The sequence below is a fragment of the Dipodomys spectabilis genome, unplaced genomic scaffold (assembly GCF_019054845.1).
Source record: "Dipodomys spectabilis isolate Male_0828 unplaced genomic scaffold, ASM1905484v1 ptg000134l, whole genome shotgun sequence".
Lineage (NCBI taxonomy): Eukaryota > Metazoa > Chordata > Mammalia > Rodentia > Heteromyidae > Dipodomys > Dipodomys spectabilis.
The window spans coordinates 2,305,037-2,322,556 of NW_024870811.1; the positions used below are offsets into that span (position 1 = coordinate 2,305,037).

Here is a 17,520-nt window from a genome sequence, read left to right on the forward strand (position 1 = left end):
ATGTAAATACTTAGTAATATATGTCTGCTACCATAAATCTTAACTACTTCATGGAAAATTTTTATGACCTGTGAAACAGTCCCTATTTTGGCATATTTAAGCAAATTCCCAGAATTAAACACATTTAAAGCATTAAAACTTTAACAAACCTTAACCCTTGCTGCAATGTTCATTATGACAGGTGCTTTGTAGAGAATAATTGAACTCCTCCTTCTACACATCTCTGGAACCACAAATATTTGGAATTACTTTGTTTTTGACATATCAATTTTTAGTTTCTTCTTAAATCTGTGCTTATGTAAGAAATACATATTTCATGACCATTCTTTTGTATTTACTTTTTGTTGAATTGTCTAGTTTAAGAAAATCAATTACACTTTATATATAAAAAAATGTTCTGTGCTCAATTTGGCATCACATACCCTAAAACTGGAATGATACAGAGAAGATGAGCATAGCTCCTTCAAAGGATGACACACAAATTCCTGAAGCGTTCAATATTTTTACAAGGATAGATGCTGGAGTGAATGTGGCCAGAAGTAAACACTACTGAATTCTTGGTGAGAGTGTAAACTTGTTCAACCCCTTTGAAAAGCAGAATGGAGGTTCTTCAAAAGATTCCACATAGAGCTCCTCTATGACGCAGCAATCCTTTTTTTGGGCATTCACCCAAATGATCAGAAACAAGACCATACTAAAACTACAATCACAACTATGTTTATTGCAGCATTATTTACCATAGGTAAGATATGGAACCAACCCGATGCCCCTCAGTACATGAATGGATCAAGAAAATGTGTGTGTGTGTGTGTGTGTGTGTGTGTGTGTGTGTAACTGTGACCCCTCTGTACAGTACTTTTACAATTAAAAACCTATAAAAATGTTCTGAGATGGAAGAGTTTATTCCCCCAATTTTATCCATATAATATCGTTAACAAAGCAGATTTTTAAATACTAAGTAGAATGTGATATGTATTACAGAAACCATTACATGTAATGAGCAACCAGAAATAATGTTATCAATTGACTATGCACTGCTTCCAAGGAAGCCAGATGGATAATTTCTCATGTTGTAAATCAAACTGTTGATCTTATGTCTTGATAGTGTAAAAATATCAGGGACACACAAATTATAACATCATCAAATACAGTGAAAGCAAGGGTTGATGTTGTTATAATTTGTGGAGTGGAAGGGAAAAAACAAATCGTTTAAATAGGGATACAGGTGGACCATTGCAACAATGAGACATACAATTTGTTATGTCGAAAACGAACTTTACAGCTTTGGTGGTAGGGGGGATGAGGGTTAAGTGGGGTGACGGGGGGAGGATGGGATGGGAAGAGTAAACAAAGGAGGAGGCTACAATGCTTGATAAGAAATGTACTCATTATCTTGCCTATGTAATTGTAACCCCTCTGTACAGTATTTTTACAATAAAAAAAATTAAAAACAACAACAACAAAAAATATCAGGGACAGAATAATGAAGGAATGTTGTAGACTGAGGTGAAATCATATGAAAATATACAAACCTGATAAAACATATAAGTATCTGAGCAGTATATTGTGTTTAAATCATTTGTGTTACATTGCAAAGATAATGAAGACCTATTAGAATGAATTATCTTTTTGATATCCTATCGTAGGTCCTTAGAAGGATGGATGAACTCTTTCCTCATTCTTGTAGAGGCTTCATCAGATGAGAGGAACTGTATTTTTTGTTTGCTTCCTTCCATTTATTCTTCACTCTGAAATATGAGCTACATGATACTGAAATACACCAAGGAAAATTAAACACACAGGCTTTGGAAAGATCAATCATTGTAAAATAAATAAAATACGTATAACCTTGTAAAAGGTCTAAATAAATTAATTTATATAATCTCAAGTGTAAACAGAAAATGATTTAAGCAATGTCATGTAATTGAAAAACGAAAATTTTTAGGCGATACTTAATTTTTTCCTTTCTACTACATTGAATTAATTATTGATTTTGTATAGAGAGATTAAAGATGAGATTAACAAGAAGCTTGGTTAAAACTGGGCATAAATTCTGAATAGACATGTATTCCAAAATCCATGAAAATCGCCAGTGGGTTTACAAAGTTGTGTTTAATGCTACTTCTATGCTGGCTTAAGCTTTGGGAACAGAAGTCATTAGAGAAATGCAATTCAAAATTAATATGATACTCTTTCATAACTATTACAATTCTTATTAAAAAAAAATCAAAGGAACCAGTTGTGGTGGCAGTCAATTTGGTCTAGAAACCCCTCTAAGGAGAGAGCAAGATGAGGCATTGGCTTAAGTGAGCCGCTCAATATCTGCCATCCAAAAAGGAAAAACAGTGGAGTGAGGCTCAAAGCCATATGCCTTTGGGCTTGGGTCCTTCCCTTGATTATAGCATCTGCAAGTTGGTCTGCCTGAGATTATACCTGAGGTGTGCCCCCAGGGGAGTGTGAACCCACCCTAATGGCTCCCTCCTTTGAATTAAAACTGCAGAAATCAATGTAACACCTCCAAACCACCAAAGGGAAATGGGGTCAAAAATAGAATACCTCTTCAGGAAAACTTCATCCAGGGCTTTTTGGAACTGCAAAAATATTGCCCAATGGCTGTCTGTAATTGTAATAACTTCTTGGGGCGTCCTGCCTTTTAGTAGGGCAAATAAGGCACACACTATCTTTAGGGACAGGAACCCATGGAAACAGCCAATTGGTTTCCCCTAAAAGGCTCTGAAGTTGGGATAAGGTCAGAGAGGTTGGAATATCCAGCAAAGGCTTAAGGAGACTGGCCTGAGTCAAGGTAAGGTGGAACCAGAGCACCTTAAAAGAAGGTACTTTTGAATTATATTGAGTGCTATGGTGAAGCCCCCCTTTCTTAATATGATGCGAACCTGGGCCAGAAGGCCCCCCAGGTGTCCTAGGTCTTGGTGCCCCACAATTATATCATCCGGGTAGGCAAACACAAGAGAGGTATCTGAACCCAGCACAGGCCCTAAAAGTGTGGCAAGTATTGTTGGCAAAAGGCCAGGTTATTTGCCATTCCCTGTGGCAGCACCGTCCATTCAAACCTCCAATCAGGCAGGGAAAAATTAAGAGAAGGGATGGAGAAAGCAAACTTTTTACAGTCGTCTGGATGCAGGAGGATAGAAAAAAACAATCTTTAATATCAATCACACCAAGGTATATTCTGAAAGTATAGCAGGAGTCCAGGGCATACCTCTTAGGGATGTTCCTACTAGCTCCATCCTTTCATTTACCTTTCATAGATCTTGGAGCTTACACCTAGCCCCAGAGGCCTTTTGAATAACAAATATGGGTGTGTTCCAAGGACTCATAGAAGGGCATATGTACCCAAGGTTTATCTCCACCAGAAGGTGGAGGAATACAAGTTCAGGTTTTATCAATGGCCACCACTCCACCCAGGTAGGGCTTCCTATCTAAATCAAACTTGGATCCACAATTCTTTTTCCAATGGTATCCCTTTCTGCCCCTGGGTCAGGGTGTAGGGGGAGGTTAGGCCCCCTAGGGCCAGTTGGCAGGGGATTTTTGTGAACAATCCCTCTTAAAGTGCCCCTCCTGCCCACATTTAAAACAAGTCCCTTTCCCCGATGGTCTTGGGGTTCCTTGGCCCTGGGCTGTCAGTGCTTGAGTAATAGCCACAGTCATTGCAGATGTCTGAACATGTAAAGCTAAAGCTAATGATTGGGACTGGTGCTGTTGCATTCCCACATCCTGTGAGGCCATCACCCATCTTCTCAGAAAAAACTCTCTCAATCCCATGCAGGCCATGTGGTGGTCTGCATTCATCTCTTCCCAGAGCAGCAGCTTTACAAACTGATCTTGGAGGTTCTCTGCTGGCAGCTTGTGGTTAATACTCTGTTGGACTCCATCTACAAACTCAACTAGAGGCTCACCAGGTTTTTGTGTAACTCCTGCTATGAGGGACTCAGTGGGCTCATCATCCAGTTTGTACCACGTGGCAAGTCCTGCCTGAATCACCTGGTCATGGTATGAGCCAGGTATTGCGGCATGTTGGACCCTAGTGGAGTACAATTCCCCATCCCTTTTAACATGGCATAAGTAATAGGTATCACAGATTGAGCCTGCCAGTTATTCTCCGCTCGCACTCTGCATTCCTCCTTAAAGAAAGGCACCATTTAATAAACTGAGAACAAGTGAGGAAGGCTTTGGCCACATCCAGACAGTCCTTAGGGACACATGGGTGATAAGCAATGTCCTGTAATAAGGTCTGGGCCCAAGGAGAGTTTGGACCATCCTCCTCCACTGCCTTGTGGAGCTCTTTAAGATCTTTAGCTTCCCATGGATACCATTCCAAGGGCCAGATTTACCAGATACACTTGGGGAAGCAAATCCTGTGGCCCAGGGTCCGGGGTCCTGGGTGGCCCTTCCTTTCCAGGGTAGGCCTCCAATTAGGTTATTTCCCCACCCCTGGGACCCTCCATGGAAGGTTGGTAGGGGTCCGGGTCTTGCAGGTCCCTCTCACAGGTTGCGTAGGGCGCCATACCTCTCCCTCAATCGGGGAAATAGGGTGGGGACCTAGGATCCATCCGGGGCACCTGAGTCAGAGGGGGTAACTTTCACCCTCATTTTCATTTCCACTGTGCATGTTTCAGTGCATTCTTGGGTGAATTTGACTCATTCCTTTTCCTTCTCACTTTTCAAGTCCTCCTTTATTCACTCTAGGCCTAATGCTGCCTCCTCCTCCTACTTCTGTGAAATAGCATTACCCATACTAAGGGTTTCACTTACCCTGTGAGACTGCTTAGCCGCCGCTGGTATCTTTTCCTTTCAAGCCCCACGTTGGGCGCCAGATGTTGGGTCTTCGTCCATCCCACAAAAGATGAATGGGGTCCAAGGGAAGGTAAGTGCGGCTGCTCCCCCATTCCCAGGCCTCCCTTAGCCAGGGAGATAATCAGACACAGCAGGGAGTCAAGTGAAGCAGGAAATTCATTTATTAACTCAGAGCAAGCTCTTTTTTAAAGGAAAAAAGACCAGGTATGCATGGGAGGGGAGGAAGAAGAACCTTATCATGCACCTAAGCTTCCACGGGATGGTTAGTCACGGAACGTAAAGCAAATTGGGCTCTGCCCACACAACTCCCCCTCAGAGCCATCTTTGCTGCCCATGTGCTCCACAATCAAAGACCTCGGAGTCAAATCTGACACACTAAAAACTTCAAAGGATGAAATAAGTGAAACCCTAGGTCTCCTTGTCACAGGCCAAAATTTTCTTAAAAGAGACCCAGAAACACAACAAATTAAACAAAGGTTGGACAAATGGGATTGCATGGAATTGCAGAGCTTCTGCATGGCAAAGGACATAGCTAGCAAGATCACCAGAAAGCCCACTGATTGGGAGAAGATCTTCACTAAACATACAACCGACAAGGGTCTCATATCTACAATATAACTGGAACTCACAAAATTAAATGCCCCAACAACAAATCCTCAAAGAAACAACTGCCCAATAAATAAGTGGGCTATAGACTTACAGAGGAACTTCGCTAAAGAAGAAAGAAGTATGGCCAATAGACACATGAAGAAATGCTCAACTTCCCTAACCATAAGAGAAATGCCAAACAACATTGTGATACCACCTCACTCCAATTAGAATGGCTATAACGAAGAATTCTAATAACAACAGATGCTAGAGGGGATGTGCACAGAAGGGAACCCTACTGCATTGTTGGTGGGAGTGTAAACTTGTTCAGTCACTTTGGATAGTAGTATGGAGGGTCCTCAAAAGACTCCACATAGTGCTCCCCTATGACCCACCAATCCCACTTTTGGGCATTTACCCAAATGATCACAAACAAGAGCATACTAATGGTACTAGCAAAGCTATGTTTATTGCAGCATTGTTTACCATAGCTAAGATTTGGAACCAACCCACATGTCCCACCGTAAATGAATGGATCAAGAAAATGTGGTATATATACACAATGGAATTCTATGTCTCCATCAGAAAGAATGGCATTGCCCCATTTGTTAAGAAATGGAAAGACTTGGAAAAATTATATTAAGTGAAGTAAGCAGTGCCCAAACAAACATAGGTACCATGGTTTCCTTTATTTGCATAAACTAGTATGCCTGACACAAGCAGAAAAGGTCAGATAAGTTGATGGTAGGTGAAATGAACTCCAAGATAAGGATTCAAATGGTTTTTCTTTCTTGCAATTGTTTCTAACATACTTATGATATGATTTCTTTGTTGCTTTGTATGTCCCTCCCCCACGGTATAACCCCTGCTTTCATTGTATTTGAGGTTGATATAATTTGTGGAGGGGTAGGGCAAAAACAAACTGTTTATATAGGGATACAGCTGGACCCATTGCAATAATAAGATGTACAAGATGTTACGTCAAAAAATCAACTTTACAATTTGGCTGGGAGGTGGATTAGGAAGGGGGGGGTGATTTGAAGGGATTCAAAGGGGAAACAAAGGAGCAGGCAACAATGCTTGATAAGAAATATACTCATGAATGTTGAATGAAGACTGCGGAAATGAAGCTGGAGGCTATCAGTTTTTCGCATAGATAGCAGTTTAGTGTTCCAGTGAACAGTCCTAGCCTAGAGAATCACACCAAGTGTGCGATCACTGTACAGAGAGTTTGGCCAGAGAGGAAAAATCCAGGCAGACCTGAGCACTTGCTTGCAGCTGTGGCAAGGCGTTGGTGGTGGCGGCCATAGCCACCCTACCTAAACACAGAGAATCTGGGACAAAGGAGCCAGACCCAGGGGCTAGTGGATTCTATTCAACACCAGCAAGAACTGGCAAGGAGCAAATATCTTCATCCTGCAGATCACAGACTAAAGATGGCCAGGGAACCAACAATCCAGCGTGAGTAGAACCCTGACATCCTCACTCCTTCTCAGGAAGCAGAGGGGGGAAGTCCACCTCTCCCCACCCCCAGCACCAGAGATCTCCATTTTTGATACTGAAAAAGGCCCGGCTGAGGAGCTAGCAACAACTCAGGCCTTGGATGAAAACTGGAGTCATTTAGCAGGTCACAGGAAGCTGACCTGACATTCCAGGCTTAGCTCCACCCAAGGGAAAGTCACCAAGCACAAGCAGAGGATCCGTGGCCCCCACAGGTGTGGCTTTCTTCTGGGTAAACAGAGCCAGAGGCTGCCCCTCCCTACAGCAGCCTAGAAAAACAATTGAAATTCAGTATACATAAACCCTGAGAATGGCTCTAGGCTGGGCTTTGTGAGTATATCAGAAGCTATCCCCTCAGGGAAAAGCTACTGTTTGGTGAAAGGCCTCAACTCTACCCAGAACCTAGCCTCATCACACCATCTCCAAACTAGAGGAAACAGCCATCTCCTTCTTTGCCATCTCCTTCTTTTGTGATAATCAAAGCAGATCTCCCTCCCACTGAACTAGCGAGGAGGAGGATCACAAAATCCTGGGTAAAGCAGAGCATTTTTCTGCCTGCTCAAACAAACTGACTTAAGTAACCAATCAAGACAGACCAGACAGTAACCACAAGCAGACCTGAGACTCCACCAAGAGATTGGTTAGGACACAAGGGAGATAAAAGATCTTCCCATGCACGCACCCACTTTCCCAATCAAAGAACTCTTTTTTATACCTTTTTTTAATTTTTAAAAAATTTTTAAATTATATTTTAAAATTGTTTTCTATTAGTCTTTTTTGTCCTCGCATAATTTTTATTTTAGGTGTGTGTGTGTGTGTGTGTGTGTGTGTGTGTGTGTCTGTGTGTGTGTGTCTGTGTGTGTTTTAATCTCTACTGAGTTTTTGGTCCTTTTTTTCTTTTTTCTTTTTCTCTTCTTTTTTTTCTTTTTCATTTTTTTCTTCCCTTTCTTCTTTTTGGGTGACTTAATTGCTGTTTTGCTCATCCTCAGATACATACCTGTCATCGATTATTAGACCTTATCTCCCTTGTGTACATATTTAACCCAGAAATTTATTACTCAATTCAAAACCTCTAAGGCTTAAATTCTTTAATAGTAGTATTATCTCCTCCTACCTATATAATTTTAAGAACTTTTATTTTTTAGCTTTTCTTCTCTCAATATCACTTCTTTACCCTTTCATAATTTTTGTGTTTCACTTTTTATATGTAAAGTTTTGTTTTTTCCATTTTTCTCTTGTTTTTTTAAGTCTCTCCAATAATTCTTCCCAAGCTATTTCCCTCTCTGAAATTAGGACTTGGCCAAATACACTCTCTTTTTACCTACCACATCCCTCTAATCCTACTTTTCCCCACATTTCTCCCTAAACCTAATAACTTCTCGTTTGCCAAATTCTTCTTTTCTGTTCTTAGCCCATTAGTACATAGTTGTTTAATGTTGAATAGATTGTATCTGTTGAAGTATGGAGGTTCTTCAAAAGACTTCACATTGAGCTCCCCTATGACCCAGCAATCCCAATTTTTGGCATTTACCCAAATGGTAACAAACAAGACCATACTAAAGCTACCAACACAACTGTTTATTGCAGCATTCTTTAAGAGAGCTATGATATGGAACCAATCCAGATGCCCCTCCGCAGATGAATGGATCCAGAAAATGTGGTATATATACACAATGGAATTCTATGCCTCCATCAGAAAGGATGACATTGACCCATTTGTTAAGAACTGGAAATACTTGGATAAAAGTATATTAAGTGAAGAAAGCCAGGCCCAAAGAAACATAGGTCCCATGGTTTCCCTTATTTACATTAACTAGTGTATGTCTGACACAAGCAGAAAAGGTCAGATAAGTTGATTTTACGTGAAATGAACCCCAATATAAATATTCATATATTTTTTTCCTTCTTGCATTTGTTTCAAACATATTCATAAGATGATTGCTTTTTTGTGTTCTATGTCCCTCCCCACGGTATAACCCCGGCTTTCAATGTATTTGATATTGATATAGTTTGTGGATGGGAAGGGCAAAAGCAAACCTTTTAAATAGGGATACAGGTGGACCCATTGCAGCAATGAGATGTACAAGTCATTACGCTGAAATTCGAACTTTACAACTTCGGGCAGTTCGGGGAGCGGGTGGGGTGTGGTGGAAGATATGAAGGGAAGGGGAAACCAAGGAGGAAGTAATAATGCTTGATAAAATATATACTCATTACCTTTCCTCTGTAATTGTAACAACTCTGTATGGTATTTTCAAAAAAATTTTTAAAAAGGATATAAAATATTTTGATTTTAAAACATTATATATTTGTATATGTATATATATGTATGTATATATATGAATATACATATATATATATATATGTATATATATTCATTACCTTGCCCATTATCCCCTCTGTACGATATTTTCACAATAAATAAATTATCTGAAAAAAATGGTATCAGTCGATAGTGCATATAATTTTATTTTTCACTACAAACATAGAATGTAGTAAAAATTTTCGTAGCAATTACCGTGCACTAGGATGTGGGCAGATTCTATTGGAAATAATATACTGTGTTTACGTAGAGAATTTGAGCATCCAAAATTTTAATATGCTTGTGGTCCTAAAACCAATACCTTGCTGATATTGAGTGACAAATACGACTTCCTATAAGTACAGAAGTTTTCCTTGTATCTTTTCAATTTATATTTTTATTTTAAAGTTCCTGTGCAGATGGGTTACAGTTACATAAGTAAGGTAATGAGTCCATTTCTTATTGAGCATTGTTACCCCCTCCTTTGTCTTTCCCCTAACATTCCGCCCCTTCATACCTCCCCAACATGTCACTCCACGCCCCCCCCCCCATAGAGTGTCTTGTACATTTCATTGTTACAATGTGGCAACCTGTATCCTTTCCTTGTATTTTAAATGAAGAAATGCTGGCTTGATTTATGCTGATTCTACTGGTGTAGACGCACCTAAAATCACTCGCCAAGTGCAGGAGCACAAAATGAAATGCGTAGCAGAAACATTGGAACATTTCAGAGAAGATTAGCATGGCTCATGCACAAGGATGACAGGCAAATTCCTGAAGCATTCCATACTTTTACAACAGATGCTGGAGGGGATGTGGCCACCAGGGAACCGTACTGCATTCTTGGTGGGAGTATAAAACTTGTTCAACCACTTTGGAAAATAGTATGGAGGTTCCTCAAAAAACTCCACATAGAGCTCCCCTATGACCCAGCAATCCCACTTTGGGACATTTACCCAAATGATCACAAACAAGACCATACTAAAGCTACCAACACAACTGTGGTATATATACACAATGGAATTCTATGCCTCCATCAGAAAGAATAACGTTGCCAAATTTGTTAGTAACTGGAAAGTCTTGGTAAAAATTATATTACGTGAAGTAAGCCACGTCCAAATTAACATTGGTCCCATGGTTTCCCTAATTTTCAATAACTAATATTTGTCTGGGTTAAGAAGACCAGATAGGATGATGTTAAGGGACATGAACCCCAAGATAGGGACACAAGTGCTTTTTTTCTTTCTTGCTATTGTTTCTAACGTACATATAATGTGCGATGTGATTTTTTTGTTTCTTTATATGTTCCTCCCTCCTGCTATAACTCCTGTTTTCACTGTATTTGAAGTTGGTACACCTACATCTTGTATATACACTCCTCTAATTCGTGGAGGGGAAAGAAAAAAACAAAATGCTTAAATAGGGGTACAGGTTGACACATTGTAACAATGAGATACACAAGACACTATGTTGAAAAATGAACTTTACAATTTAGGTGGGGGAAGAGAGGAGGGTTGTGTACTTGTGGAGGTGGGGGGGAAAGGATGGTAGGGGAAAAATAAAGGAGGAGGTAACAATGTTTTTTAGGAAATGTACTCATTACCTTGCTCACGCAAATGTGACTCCTCTGTACATTATTTAGCTATTACCTAATATTATGAGGCAGACTGAAATGAGACTCCAGAGAAAGAGTCAGAAAGACTGATCAGAGAGACTAAAATTGGTCACACAAAGATTGGAAAATAGAATTCCTTGTACAACATATAAATCATTGAAAGCCTGCACATGTAAGGACAAGAGAGCAAAGTCCAGAAATGCACATTTTCTTAGAGATCAGCTATTGAATTATCAATGGAAATATTTGTATTCTTAAATACTTGACCACATGTGGGAGAAGGCTGAAGAGAAATAAAATGCCATCACTCTGTTAGGACGTCCAATATCACACTAGGAAGTAATCAATCACTGATTTGTAATAAAAAGAGAAAACAATTATTCCAAATGAAGGTTTCATTTCTTTTCCTGTAACAGTTCTTGATTTAGATGCTAGCAATTACCATACAATTGATCCAGTACCACAGCTGAAATGATATTGACCGCAGTATTCCCACATGAAGGAAAAGAGAAAATTAACAGATATCTGAAGAAATGACTTGAGGATGAAATGTTCTAATAGTGATATCTGAGGTTTTGACACAGGTGAAGAGGTGGATTTTCTTTTCTAAAAATTCCCCATTTTTAGCCTGGTGCCAGTGGCTCACATCTGTAATCCTAGCTACTCAGGAAGCTGAGATCTGAGGACTGCTATTCAAAGCCAGCCTGGGCAGGAAAGTCTGTGAGACTCTTATGTCCATTTAACCACCAGAAAACCAGAAGTGTCACTGTCCCTCAAGAGGTAGAGCACTCACCTTGAGTTGAAGAGCTCAGGGACTGTGCCCAAGCCCAGACTTCAAACCCATCGACCAACAACAACAAAAAATCTCCCTTTTCTTGGACTGCCTACATCTTTTCCTATCATTCAACAAAGAAGCCATTTTATCACCCACTAATATCCTAGCTACTGCTAATAGAATGATTTGGTATCGTTTTTTTTTGTTGTTTGTTTCTTTTTTTGTCCATCCTGCGACTTGAACTCTGGGCTTGGGCTCTGTCGTTGTCATCTACAAGACAAGGCGAGTATTCTCCCGCTTGGGCCACAGTGCCACGTCCGGTTTTCTAGCAGTTTATTGGAGATTAGAGGCTCACAGACATTCCTGAAAACTCTGGCTTTGAACAGTGATTCTCAGATCTTAGTCCCCTGAGTAGCTATGATTACTGGCCTGAGTCACCAGCACCCGGCATGTTTTGGTATCTTATGGCAAATGGTTCATATTTGGGGGGAAAAAAACAACTGTGGTAACATTTTTTCCAGTCCTTAAACTCTGGGCCTGGGCCCTGAACACGGTTATGCTGGTGAGCTTGTTGGATTACTGCCCATGAGGGGAATTACTGGGTCTTAAAGGAGATCTATGTTTAGTCTTTTCAGGAAACTCAGTACTGCATTCCACAGCATTCTACACCAACAGTGTAATAGAGTTCCCAATTGGCTACATCCATGCCAGCATTTACTATTGATAGCTTCTTGATAAAGGCCATTCTAACTGGGATGAGGAATAATCTGTCTTGTTTACTTATAGATTTGTGGGCACCTTCTAGCTACTATGAATGAATCCATGAAACCTATATTGCTCAGTCTGCATTCCTTTCTCTTTTCTCTTAGTATCATTTTCCCCAACCTTTCATTTTCCTTAAGACTAGTGAAAAGTCATCCTTTCTGATGGATGAATAGAATTCCATTATGTGTGTGTGCGTGTGTGTGTGTGTGTGTGTGTGTGTAAGATGAATATAGGCCCATGAGTTCATTTCTAAGACTTCTGTTTCATCTGTAATTTAGTAGTTCCATACTAAAGTTGAATTGTTTTCTCTACAGAATTGAAGAATATTGTTGGGATATGAGTATTGCATTTTCAATTTTGGGGGGGTCAGTATTGCAGTTTTTGCCATGTTAATTTTTTTCAGGCTTCATGATCATATGTATATTATGTTCAGAAAACACACATTTAGAACAAACAGAAGGAAAAGTGTCTGGCAGTAGTTCCAGAAAATTTACCCTCTTAGGCTGCAGGAAGCCTGTCTCCCCCTAGGCTTTTTTAAACTAGAAATATTCTTTTTTATTTAGTTACAAGAGTTTTCAGATTCAATTCTTTTTAAGAATCCTAACAACTAGGTTATGAATAGCCTTTTATAATTACCAAGCCTATTTTTGTCCTTGGCCTAGGCAAGTTCTACATAAGTCATCCAGCCCCCACCTCATCATTACAGAATGAATGATATTTCCAAATGCCTGAGAAGTTTAGCATGCTTTTATTTTCTTACTTTTTAAAATGGGGCTTGAACCAAGGACCAGGGCATTCTCCCTTTGCTTCTTCACTCAAGACTATAATTCTAACACTGGAGTTACACCTCCACTTATGCTTTCTGGTGGTTAATCAGAAATAAGTTTCCTGAATTTTCCTGCCCCAGCTGGCTTCAAACTATGAGCCTCAGATCTCAGGCTTCTGAGTAGCTAAGATTATAGGCATGAACAACTGATGCTCAGCCTTTGTTTTTTGTTGTTTTTCTTTTTATTGTGATTAAGTGATTACATAATTTCCCAAATTTCACACTATTGTGGGATCGTGATGCTCAGTTAAACTCACAAACACATTCTATCTTTCCTGGAGCAAATTGTCTATCATGTTCTATAACATTTATGATTTCTATGAGCTTTGCGATACAGTTATTTCTTCCACATTGGGTGGTATGTACATTTCTTTTGTTTTGCATAGCATCAGCTGTTCCCTCTTTCTCATTTGTTCCCTCCCTCCCATTGCTGCCATTAAGTTGCTTAGCTCATTTTGGTCAATGTCCTGTGCAGCTAATTGGTCCCGTTGTTGTATGTTTTTCCCTGATTCCCTCTAGTTCTGTGTCGTCTTCCTGGATCCCCTCCAGTGTACACATATATACCATACATATGATCAGCAGCATGGAGTTATTTAGTTGTGATTCAACCAGATGAGTGGAAGCTCTTTGTTTCTTAAGTCCTGTTAATTTTGTCGTATCACCTAACATTTTGGATTTAACATCCACTTATCAGGGAGACCATGTACCATTTGTCTCTTTGATCTTGGCTTACCTCGCTCAACATGATTTCTTCTAGCTCCATCCATTTCCATGAAAATACCATTATTATTTTGTCCTTTCTAATGTCTGCATAATATTCCATTGTGTATAGATACCACAATTTTTGGATCCATTCATCTGTGGTGGGGCATCTGGGTTGTTTCCATATCCTGGCTATTGTGAACAATGCTGCAATAAACATGGAGGTGCATGTGTCCTTTTATACTGGTTCCTGTTGTTCAGGATAGATGCCTAGAAGTGGTATGACTGGGTCCTATAGGAGGTCAATAATTAGCTTTCTGAGAACCCTCCAGACTGCTTTCCAAAGAGGTTGTATAAGTGTACATTCCCACCAGCAGTGTAATAGGGTTCCTCTTTCTCCGTATCTCCTCCAACATTTGTCGTTGGCTGACTTGTGGGCCATTCTGACTGGGGTAAGGTAGTATCTCAGGGTTGTCTTTATTTGCATTTCCTTCACAACCAGGGATGGTGAACATTTCCTCATGGGTTTCTTTGTCATTTTTATCTCTTCATCTGAGAAGTCTCTCTTTAGTTCCCTTGCCCATCTAGTAATTTGTTTGTTAGTCTTGGGAGAGATCAGTTTCTTGAGTTCCCTGTATATACTGGATATTAACCCCTTGTCTGATATATTGCTGGTAAATATTTTATCCCAATTAGTTGGTTGTCTTTCTAGCACGGTTGTGATAGCTTTAGCTGTTTAGAAGCTTTTTATTTTAAGGTAGTCCCATTTGAAGAGTCTCTCTCCAATTTGCTTTGACCCTGGAACTCTGTGCAGGAAGTTCCTTCCTGTGCCTATAAGTTCAAGTCTCCCTCTTACTCTGTCCTGCAGTAGTTTCACAGATTCAGGTTTGATGGTAAGGTCTTTAATACATTTTGAGTTGATGTTGGTGCATGGTGATAGGCTGGGGCCCAATTTTAGTCTTCTGCATGTGGCCGCCCATTTTTCCCAGCACAAGTGGTTGAAGAGGCTGTGTTTCTTCCATTGTATGTCTTTGGTTCCTTTGTCAAATATCAGCTGACTGTACGCATGTAGATTTATTTCTGGATCTTGTATTCTATTCTACTTGTCTTCAGGTCTGTTTTTGTGCCAGTACCATGCAGTCTTTGTTATTATAGTTCTATAGTAGAGTTTGAAGTTCGTCATGGATATCTCTCCCGTTGTCTTTATTTCCTAGAACTGTTTTGGCTATTCTAGTTCTTTTGTTATTCCATATGAAATTTTGGACTGTTTTCTGTGTTTCAGAGAATACATCTTTGGGATTTTAATAGGAATTGCATTGAATTTGTATATAAATTTTTGCAGTATTGCCATTTTCACTATATTAAGTCTGTCTATCCAAGAGCATAGGAAGTCTTTCCATTTCCTAGTGTCTTCTGTAATTTTTTTCTTTAACTTTTTATACTTTTCATTAAATAGTTCTTTTACATCTTTGGTTAGGTTAATTCCAAAATATTTAATTTTTCGGGAGGTTATGGTGAATGGGGTTGCTTCCTTTATTTCCTTTTCTGCTTGTACATTGTAAGTGGACAGGAAGGCAACTGATTTTTGTGGGTTGATTTTGTCTCCTGCTACTTTGTCGAAGTGATATATGATTTCTAAGAGTTTGGGAATGGAGTTTTTGGGATATTGAAAGTATAGTATCTTGTCATCTGCAAAAAGGGATAGTTGAACTTCTTCTTTCCCTATGCGGATCCCTTTAATGTCTTTTTCTTGTCTTGTTGTCCTGGATAAAGATTCCAGAACTATGTTGAAGAGGAGTGGAGACAGTGGGAATCCTTGACTTTTTCCGGATTTTAAGAGAATTGGTTGTAGCTTTTCCCCATTAAATATAATATTGGCTATTGGTCTGTCATAAATGGATTTTATTGTTTTAAGAAATGTTCCTTCTATTTCTATTTTCTCTGGAACTTTTACCATGAATGAATGTTGAATTTTATCAAAGGCCTTTTCTGCATCTGTGGAGATAATCATGTGATTCTTGACCTTGGCTCTGTTGATGTGTTGGGTACGTGTTTTGATTTTTCCCATGGCATCCTTAATCCTGTTAATATGGGTTTCTTGTCTTCTTTTTTAAATTAAACTTGCCAATGGTCCATCAATTTTTTTTATTTTTTTCAAAGAACCAGCTTTTTTTGGTTAATTTTGGCTATGATTCTCTGATTCTCTAATTCATTAATCTCTGCTCTTAGTTTGGTTATCTGGCTCCATCTACTAACTTTAGGTTCCATTTTTTCATGTTTTCTAGCTGTTTTAATTGCAACATGAGATTATTTAAGTGGTCTGTCTCTATTTTCTTGATGTGGGCACTGAGGGCAATAAGTTTGCCCCTCAGGACTGCTTTTGCTGTGTCCCAAAAGTTTCTTTTAGAAGTGTTTTCATTTTCATTGAGTTGTAGGAATTTTTTAATTTCTTCTTTAATCTCTTCCATTACCCAGGCATTGTTTAGAACTGTATTGTTCAATTTCCATGTTTTTGAATAATTTTTGCAATATACTTTCTTATTGAGAACTAGCTTGATTCCACTGTGGTTAGATAGGATACAGTGGATTATGTCAATCCACTTGTATTTGCTTAAATTCCTTGCATGAACTATGATATGGTCTATTTTGGAGAAAGTTCCTTGAGCTGCTGAGAAGAATGTGTACTGTGTTTTTTTAGGGTGAAATACTCAGTAGATGTCAGTTAGTTGCACTTGAAGTATGGCGTCATTTAATTCAGTAGCTTCTTTGCCAATCCTCTCGTTGGCAGACCTGTCCTTTGGAGAGAGTGAGGTGTTAATGTGTGCTAGTATTATCGTATTGGGATCTATTTTATACTGTAAGTTTGAGAGTATTTGCCTAACATGTCTGGGTGCACTAATGAAAGTTGATGGTGGTAATATCCACATCTTTGATTATTCATTGTATTAATATGTAAAGTCTGTCCTTGTCTTTTTGTATTGATTATAATGAAAAGTTTATTTTGTTAGATATCAGGATTGCTATACCTGCTTTCTTCCTGGGGGAATTTGACTGGTAGATCAGTTTCCAACCGTTCACTCTGAATTTGTTTGTACGTTTGGCTGAGAGGTGGGTCTCCTGAAGGTAACAGTTTGTATGTCTGGCTGAGAGGTGTGTCTCCTGAAGGCAACAGATGGATCGATCATGTTTTCTGAGCCAATCTGCAGTTCTTTTTCTTTTGATTGGTGAATTAAGCCCGTTATTATTAAGAGATAGTATAGAGAGATGCATTGTGGTCCCTGTGATTCCCTATTTTCCTAAGGTTTTCTTCTTTCCTTTCCTCCTGTGCTTCCTCAGTTAGACTTCTATTGATGCCTGTCTGGGTCCAGGTCCCTGTTCCTGGTTGCTTTCTTCAGGTTGTGTCCCCCCTCTTAGAATTCTTTGTAATGCTGGCTTAATGTTTATGTATTCATTTAGTTTTTCTTTGCTATTAAAATTTTCAGTTCTCCATCGAATGTGAATGCTAGCTTTGCTGGGTATATCAGTCTGGGTTGACAGTTATTGGCTGTCAGGGCTCGTATGTTACTTTCCCAGGCCTTTCTTGCATTCAGTGTTTCTGTGGAGAGATCTGCAGTGATTCTAATTTTTTTCCC

The 17,520-nt window shown here is 39.4% G+C and overlaps 2 non-coding genes across 2 annotated transcripts; both read left to right on the plus strand.

Moving 5' to 3' along the window:
• The first annotated feature begins 399 nt into the window (after positions 1 to 399).
• Positions 400 to 505, plus strand: LOC122116452. Its single transcript, XR_006148975.1, has one exon. It is a non-coding gene; the product is annotated as a U6 spliceosomal RNA (small nuclear RNA).
• A 9,390-nt stretch (positions 506 to 9,895) lies between these two features.
• LOC122116455 lies at positions 9,896 to 9,999 on the plus strand. The gene has a single exon (XR_006148978.1). It is a non-coding gene; the product is annotated as a U6 spliceosomal RNA (small nuclear RNA).
• The last annotated feature ends 7,521 nt before the right edge of the window (positions 10,000 to 17,520 follow it).